Source organism: Atheta coriaria, unplaced genomic scaffold (genome assembly GCF_025399875.1).
Source record: "Atheta coriaria isolate IRGN ID8LTWV9N9 unplaced genomic scaffold, Caltech_Dcor_3.1 hic_scaffold_6_pilon, whole genome shotgun sequence".
NCBI lineage: Eukaryota > Metazoa > Arthropoda > Insecta > Coleoptera > Staphylinidae > Dalotia > Dalotia coriaria.
Window position 1 is genome coordinate 2,403,719 of NW_027045448.1, and position 9,855 is coordinate 2,413,573.

The following is a 9,855-nucleotide window of genomic DNA, read 5'->3' on the forward strand; positions in this document are numbered from 1 at the left end:
ATCAAATTACCAAACAATTGAAATTCAACGTATCATATGAGTTACACTCATTCAACAGCTGGGGAGTGAAGCTTCCCAATGGCACATATACTAATTTACTGGGTCAATTAGAACAAAAGAAAGCTGATATTATATTGGGAACCAGCAACATGAATGAAGTTTTCATGCTTGATTTTGATTATACGGATAGCCACTGTTTAGTGAAGATAACCATGTTTGTACCTTTGGCCAAATCTATGGAATCATATCAAGCAATGATGTACGTGTTTTCAATCAAGATATGGTTGGGTTTGATTGTTTGTTACGTTATATCAGCAGTTTTATATTGGGCACTTAATGGCCGAACAATATCTTGGAATTTTCTTCTATTTTTTGGAATTTTGTTATGCGCAACAGTACAACAACCAACACGAATTGTTGCCCGAGCCTTGTTTATAATCTGGGTGAAATTTTCATTCATCATCAATTCGTCTTTTCAAAGTCAACTGATGACTCTTATGTTTATGCCAAGGCAATGGCATCAGGTTACGAATTTAGCAGAATTGGTTACGTCTGACTTAGCATGGGGTGGATATATGACAGGACTCAAATATTTCAATTTGGATTCACCAGTGTTTCAGAGTATTATAACAAAGTGGCATAATTGCTCATTGGGTGGTCTGGAATGTTTGGATAGGTTCTTTAATAAGCATGATTTTGGTTATTGGAGAAATTTACGAATAATTTCGTATCACTTGAAAAATAACCGTAGTTTGACGGCGTATAGAACAAATCATTATAACATGTTACCAAACACTATGTATTTGCAGCGAGGATCACCTTATCGCAGACATATTAACAAATTGATTGGTATATTACATCAAAGTGGGTTAATTTCATTATGGGATGAATTCAACACTTTTGTTGGTAATAATCAGCAAGTACCGATTCTTGAAGCATTAAAATTGAAACATATTAATGGAGCTTTACTATTATATGTTTTTGGAATTGTGTCGTCAATTCTAACATTGTTGTGTGAAGTTTTAATTCAAAAACTAGTAGAATAATTAGGAAATAATCGGAATTACAAAAGTTCTAGACAAATTCTACGCAAAGTTTGTATTTGTCAATAATATAAAATTGAATCGCAAAATCTGTTGGTAAGCGCATAACTCAATAACGCATAAACCAATTTGGCCAATTTTGTTTTGAAAATATTCGTCCAAGTCCAAGGATGGATTTTACAGCGAGAAAAACTTAAATAATTGCCGGGAAAACCCTAAAGACAGCCCTTTTCTATAGGATAAAACTTGGTATTGAGATTCAATCATTGTTATAGTTGAATAGTTGAATCCGAGGTGGCGCGCCGAAATGCATTATTAGCAATTCTTTATATACTTAATTTCTTTAAAATAAAATTCGAATGTTATTGATAGAATTGACACATACTATGTATAGAACCAGAGAGTAAAAATGAATTACATTTTTATTAAACACTACCGGGACGAAGTCGCGGGTAAAAGCTAGTTATTTTAATAAATGTTAAAATTACTTGTTAATTTTATGCAGTTTTTCATGATTTTAATACAGAATACAACATTATACTAATTATATCAGAAATTAAATCTAACTAATAAACAAAGTAATAAAATTGAAACGTATTTCTTATTAAAAATAGATGGAAATAATAAACTGACAATATTTTTCCTTGGTGTCACTATAACTAGATGCAAATATTTAAAAAGTTTCCACTCTAATTTGTTTGTCATCCCACTTTCATCACAAATTTACAATATCACATTAATATCCATATCTGATTGAGCAAAGCACCAATACCGCTAATATCATCAGTTCTAGACTTACTTATAAATATGAAATCAATTTTAATTTGGATCTTATTTTACATAGTTTTCTGTATTCACAATGCGCAATTGGAGCTAGAACCACCCTTTCATAAAGACGACGCAGTAGGTGAGTGCGTAAATCGTTTAATACACCGCATACAAGATGTAATCCGACCTATTCGAAGTGTTTTGTACATCAATGAAGCAGTAGCCAATTTTTCATCAAAATCATGCAACTGCGACCTTACTGGATTTCCATTCACCATGAATGTTGGCAACGTTGAAATAGACCGAGCTGATCAAAGTGATATGTACATAATCACAGCGTGGAATTTGAAATATCTAAGCTTCATGTTTGCTCAGTTCCGACATGGGTACCATTATGACAGCAGTACTCCAACGATAATTGTTTTAAAAGATCCATTGGATATACAGATGGTTTTCAAAATGTTGTGGGATGTGTATTTATTATCCGCGCTTGTGATTGACATTGATATGAACCTATGGGTTTACTACCCAATGACGGAAGGCAAATGTAATTTGACCATTCCAAAAATTATTTACAATTGCAATGAAGTATCCATATCCAGACCTCTCAATTTGCAACTATTCTTTGCCGAACGTAATTTGAAGATATTTCCAGGATGTCATTTTAAGATTACCACCGCTCAAATTGATCCGTTTGTTAGTGCTGACAGTAGCGAAGGTTTTGAAATAGAAATTATGAAATCGATTTTAAAACAAAGCAAGATAACTTTTGAGATTAATAAAGCATCATATTCGGAGTTTGGAGTCATGCCAAATGGAACTTATTCATCAATGATGAAAAGCCTGGTAGATGGGGAAGCCAATATGGTGCTAGGTTCTACTCCAATGAAGAAACCCTTAGTCACTGAATTCACTTACTTGCAACCGCATTGTATAACAGAAATTCGTTTCTTTGTACCATTGGCAGAACCAGCAACAGTTTGGAAAAATATGTTTTTCATCTTTCAGAAAGAAGTATGGTTTTTGATAATATTATCCTATTTGACTGTATCCATATTTTCATGGTGGTTCAGTAAGAAGTCATTGCAACATCAGCTTCTTATGAATTACACACTAATGTTGACATGCTCCAAGTATCAACCCAGAGACTATAAACTACGTTTTTTATTCATTTTATGGACCATTTGTGTTTTGGTATTATCAACCGGGTTTCAAAGTCGATTGATATCTTTGATGATGAAATCAGTTTACGATAAACAAATAACTACGTTAGCTGAATTAGCAAAAAGCGACTTAGCATTTGGCGGTTTTGATAGAAATCATTTTGTTGATGATCCTGAAATTTATAACAACTGGCAGAATTGCACTCTTCAAGGTTCTAAATGTTTTGATCGCATGTTCGAAGGAAAGTTTGGCTTCTTCAAAAACAAACGCAGTGTTTTGTATCGAGTTATTCTGGGACGGAAGAAGAAATTGAAGCGACGAGCACTTTTCATATTTAAAGAATGTGTCACAATGTACTTAACCATGTATTTGCAGAAGGGCAGTCCTTTCAAAACCAGATTTGACAACATAATTGGCTGGTTGTTTTCAAATGGACTCATTGACAAATGGGACGAATATAAGACACTTAAAAAGGATCGATCTTCTTTCGAACACGATGCGGAGAGTTTAAGTATAAAACACTTACTACCGGCATTGCTTATTTTATGTCTTGGACTTGTATCTGCATTGGGCACTTTCCTTATTGAACTGATGAGTATCACAAAAACCGGAACCAAACAAAACTGCACAAAATCAAGAAAATAAAAAATAAAAATTTTTTAAAATGATATTTGCACGGATTATGTATTTACTGCTGTGTATAGTACCATCATCATCCATGTTTCCAATAGTGGATTATACAACATATCATTTGAATATTTGTCTGGGTAAATTTTTATCACAGGCCGACAACCTACGAATTTTATATTTTTTCGAACCTGGATATTATATTCATATAAAAACTACACAACAACAAACATTTATGAAGTTCAACAATGCATCGCTAATAAGATATATAAGAACACTGGACTATTACGTGATTTCATTGAAATCCATTGATATTCTACAAAATTTAACAACTATTTTGTACCAGCGCAAGTATTTCAATGCTGCAACCAAAACAATTGTGAGTTTCTTGGGTAAAGACAAAGACATTCCAAAGGTGTTTGAGATACTCTGGACCATTCACTTGATAAATACAATTTTGATTTCTAACGAGTTGGATATTTGGACATATAAACCACTTTCTAAGGGTAAATGCAAATTTCTGACACCTATCTTCGTTATGCACTGTAATCAATATCCGGATAATGATTTATATAAACACCAGAGTGTAAAACTGTTCCAAGAGAGTCAATCACAATCATTTAATAATTGCACACTTAGATTATTAGGATTTATTAATGTACCTTATGTTTTCCCTGGAGCATTTGAAAATAATTCCGGGTTTGAAGTAAGAGTTTTACAAGAAGTGATACATTACCTACATTTGGACTATGAGTATAAACAAAATATGTACAGTAATTGGGGAGTACGTTTAGAGAATGGTTCATATACAAATATGTTTAAAGAATTGTTTGAAAAACGTGCTGATCTTATTTTTGGCACAATGTATTTTGATGCTCAGTATCAAGGAGAGTTCAGATATATTTATCCTCATACTATTGCGGAAGTGTCATTTTTTGTTCCTATGGCTACTCAGGTGCCTGCATGGAAAAACATTTTTATTATATTTTATAAAGAATTATGGATCCTAGTCTTTGTAACTTTGATAGGAGTAGTTTTAACGTGGATATTAATTGAACCATTGAATCATTGGTATGATCCATGTTTCATAGTCCTTGGATTACTAGTGAGTGTTCAACCACCAATACATAGGAAAGGAATCAAGTTGAAAGTGTTGTATGCAGCTTGGCTGGCCACTGCGATGATATTAGTAGCATCTTATCAAAGTCAACTAACAATCTTTTTGTTCAAACCAAGTTACAAAGCACAAATTAACTCACTGGAAAAAATGGCCTCAAGCGGAATGGACTTTGGTGGATACCCTGGAGGCAAAAATACTATGATGCGAATGATAGCACTTCAATTGCTATCCGTACAAAGTGGAAAGATTGCCTTCTTTCTGGTGTTGATTGTTTTGAACGACTATTTTCTAAAAACTTTGGACTTTGGAAGAATACGCGGACTATGACTTATATTATGCAACATAATAGATCAAAAGTGGCTTTTCGTATTCAGAAGAATATTGTTTTCATGGGAACGATGTATCTTCATAGAAGTTCTCCGTTTGTTGATAGAATAAATGAATTGATTACTTTGATGAAGGCCAATGGATTGATTTCAAAATGGGACTCATATAGGACTCATAAAGTTCCGAAAACATCAATTGAACATCAACCAATAAGATTGCAACAAATTCTAGGAGTATGCATTATATATGGTTGTGGGATATCATTTGCAACTTACATTCTTATTATTGAGATAGTCATAAATTTCTATTTTAATTTAAAATAATTAAATTAATAATTTTTACCTGGAAATAGGTTAGATTAAATTAGATATATTTTTATTAAACAAACCTTCAGGACGACTTTTGGAAAATTCGGTGGCTGGAAGTAAAGTTGATAAGTTCCCAACGAAGGCCTTTTTGGTAAACATGAGCTTGTTAATTAACTACAAAATTGATTTTGTTGAATTACTTCTGTTTTTCGTGTTTTTTTTATCATTCTTTTTACTTTTTCCATTTTTTTCTTCTTAATTTTTTTATATCCCTACTTGTTACCAACTACTTGAATACATCAACAGACATCTATTTTGGTATCGCATATTTCGTCGAGACGTTTAAAACAAAAACAAATGTCTTTAAAATTATTTCAATTATATTAAGTAATTTTATAACTTTGTTTCATAATTTCAATTATAAATATGTATTTTCAAAACGTATTCACATGAGCAAGTTATTTGTTTACTAAAACTAAAGTACATATTGTACTTGTTGTTTTTGTGGGTTTGATGAATTCCGTTGAATGATTAAATTTATTGCTTAATGTACTTACTATATGTCATCAGAAAATGTAGATTGAACAGTAAAAAACTAAACTGTGTTGTTATGTATTTAGGCACCACGCGAGAAAATAACTTACAAGATATATTACTGTTGAAGATTGAAAATATTGAAATGTTTTCTATACCTATAAAGATAGTGCTATGTTTATGGATAAATGTGTGTCAAATATTAGTGTTTGGTCAAGAAATTCAAATTGAACCAAAAATGTGTAATTGTATTTTAAACTATCTGAATAAACCAGAAATAAGGAACACGTTAATTGTGACTAATTCGCAAAATTCACAAAATGACAATCTGTTCGAATCATTGTTGAAATATGCGACTTCAACATTTATTTTGCAGTCAAATCATTATCCAGACAATTTTAACACTGAAGTTTTGAGAGTAAAATTTAACGTCATAATTTTCTACTGCAATACAGAACTTTTACAACAATTTCTGTGGAATTTGTATAATGGTCAGTCATGGAATCCTCACATGAAACTATTTATTATACAAGAACATTTAACCAACAAAGATATTAATGACTTATTCAATATAACCTGGAATTATCTGTTAATGGATGTGTATCAATTGGATATAAACACATTTGATGAATATGTATACAATCCAATTGGATATACTTACACTCCCAGTATATATTCAAAGTATAACGATCAAAATGCCAATACATCATCTTACGAAGCAAGAAATTTAATATTTTCGCCAAAAAGGCAAAATCCTTTAAAAACTGGACATTTACAACAATGTTAAATAAAATTCCACCATACACATACGGCCAACATCTAGAAGGTGATGGATTCGTCACACTTGTGCTAAAAGAACTGATATCTCGTTTACATTTTGAAATAAATATTCTGTCTCATAATTATTCTGATTGGGGCTACAAAAACCTTAACGGCAACTATACAAATATGTTTAAAGACGTCCTCAATCACAGAATTGATTTGATTGTCGGTGCTCAAATGAACGCATCGTACTTTGAAGACTTCTCTTGCACCTACAGTTACTTCTCCGATAGCTACGTATTCTGGGTACCAGTAGCAAACCGGATACAACCATGGCGAAATATGTTTCATACTTTCAGTCTCAAACTATGGCTTGCTGTTTTAGGCACGTTAATAAGTATTGCCATAATCTGTCGTATTATATCTCCAGGAATTCCTCATCTGTTTAACATCTACAGACTTCTGTTAAATATGTATAACGATCCACATTCATACCCTCCTATAATCAGAAGGATTTATTTGATGTGGATTATATTTGCCTTGTTAATAACCAACTCTTATCAAGGATCTTTATTGGGAGCTCTGTTCAAACCTGCCTATGAGAAGCAAATTAACACTTTAGAAGAAATACTCAATTCCAAATTGAGCATTGGTGGTTCTTACTTGGTGCATGGTATTTTAAAGGCAGAGAATAGTACTACATCTAATGCTGTGCTCAAGGACTACGTATTGTGTTCTATTGAAGCACAGGAATGCATTGAGGATGTGTTGAACACCGCTCCTCAACTCATCAAACGGGCTGTGGCTGTGAGTAGGAGAAGAACTCAGTATTTGAGTAAAGAGTGGGGGAATGTGATGTATCCCAGTAAATATCGAGTTGAATTGTTTCATGGATACTGTGGTCGTAAGGGACTTCCTATTATTGGGGAAATAAACAAATTACTGCTATTGATGTCCGAGGCAGGATTAATTAAAAAATGGGACACTTTTAATATTGAAAAACATGCGAGGCCTAGGAAAGAACATCGGAGAGCTGAAAAATTACACTCTCACATTTATTTGGAGGGTTTATGATTTTAATTGCAGGATTAATAATTAGTTGTATAGTTTTTATTATTGAACTTATAAATAAATTAATAAATGTATTAATATAAATTAAGGCGTGTATTAATTTGTATTTTTGATTTGTTTCAGGATTTATCATTTACCTGGGTTATATAACGAAATAAAGGTAAGTTTTTATTTTTAGAAGCAAAAAAATCGCGTTACTTTAGGTCTGGTGTGTTATAATAACTGGTTTCTGATAATTTATGACAAAACTATGCAAATATAACACATTCATGTCGTTATTTCGATTGCTATTAGGGTAATTACCAAATATCCACCCCTTGATTTTTTTCTGTAGTGTAATCTACGCGTAATGTGGTCGTGGCTGACCGTAGGTAGAATAATAATTTAAATTAACATAATGCCGTAATCATCGAACTTGAGTTATATAGGGATATTTTTTAATATAAAAAAGTTATGGAAATAAGAACCATAAATATTAAAAAAACTATTTTTAATCATTTGTTGGTAATCTGATACAGAATTCTTTTTATTTTATAGTAGCGAGTTCGTCCCTGTAGTTTTTAGTAAAAATGTAATTAATTTTTACTTTCTTATTAAAAAAAAACCAAAAACTTGACAATTTCTTAGTTTGGTCAATAGTAAATTGTGATCAACATATTGCCAAATGAATTCCGGAGAGCTGAAATTAAGAAAAAACATTAAAAAACCGGATTTACTAACCCAAAACAATGAATATATCAATTTTTAAATTAATTTGAAAACAAAATGAGTACCCGTCAGTTGAAATTCAACTAAAATGTTAATTTTATAATTGATATTATCTTTGTTATCAATTTAACGTTATTTCACCCTTATTCTATGGTACCCTATTTTGAAACCGTATCAGCACATGTTAGGTACTACACACCTGCTTAGTATCTAGTTTCCGTTTTCTTATATCTTGCAAAGATCGAATAATCTAACCAGTTAATCTTCTTAGTTACCATTCTCTAAAATAAAATTGCAATTTTAAAAACTTCCCGTTGAAAAAACGATGTAATACAAAATTGTGCCACAAAACTATTTCAAAAGAAACGTAATTCAGAGTGAACACAACTAATTCGTAATTTGCATGTCAAGGCATGGAAAGCCAAATAACCAGTACCATTATTACATATATTATTTGTGCAAACAAACAAAGAAACAAAAACTACCGGACAAACACTATGCACCAGTCTTAATGAATAATGACAAATATCAACAATAATTTTTTAATAATGGTATGACTCACATAATCATCCTAATAAAAAACCGTTAGAGTTCCCAAAAGTAAAATCCCAAAACATTGGCAATCTTGTAGCAAATTGTCCCTTACCAGCAGGTCAGATGTTTCTAAGTTCTATGAACTTCTCATACGAGTATGTTGATATTCTGCAAATATTTTAAGGTTTTATATCATTATCCACATATAAACGTAGGATGCGGGTTCGAATTAAGAGCGAGTGTATTAAACTATGGTCGGGGACGTAAAATAGCACTGTTGCATGACGGCCGGCTTCCGGCATCGGCGAAAACCTTGGATGCCGCGCCGCGCATACCCGCTACCCAATGGCCATCGCCATAGCAAAACGACGCATCGCGCGTTCCTTACATCCTCGCCACACTCTGTACACACACGAAAACGGCGTGGCGCTGTGCGCGTTGCGCGCCTGGTATAATCATGTGCGGCGGTTCTTATTGTGCGCGGAGTGTGTGTGTTGTTTGTCGGCGCGGTAGGTAGGTGCAGTACGCCTGCGTTGTTGTCATGTGCATTGTCGTACCATTTGAATATCAACCAACGTCGACGTCAAAAAGTTTCCACCTAACTGCTTACAGTTTTCATGTGAAATCCATCGGTTTCAGTTCGGTTCTGGCCGCTTTTCCACCACGCACCAACCAAGTTACTCCAGACTTTGAATACGAAAGTTTGCTTTAATATTTTAACTTCAACCAACAAATCAAGAAATCAAGACCATCGCGACATCAAGTTTGTTTTGTGTTGTGTTTTGATTTATTTTTGGTTTATTAACAAACAACCAACGGAGCGTTAAACAAAAGTGTTTCGTTAATATAATACGCAGCGGGAAATCCAAAAGCGCTCGCAGAATGTTGC

General features: G+C 32.9%; 1 long non-coding RNA gene across 1 annotated transcript; it reads right to left on the bottom strand.

Moving 5' to 3' along the window:
• Nucleotides 1-8,201: 8,201 nt before the first annotated feature.
• On the bottom strand, nt 8,202-9,430 carry LOC135793529 (uncharacterized). Its single transcript, XR_010548646.1, has 3 exons — nt 8,995-9,430; nt 8,632-8,713; nt 8,202-8,403 (listed from the first exon to the last, which is right to left on the bottom strand). It is a non-coding gene; the product is annotated as an uncharacterized lncRNA (long non-coding RNA).
• Between the last annotated feature and the right edge of the window lie 425 nt (nt 9,431-9,855).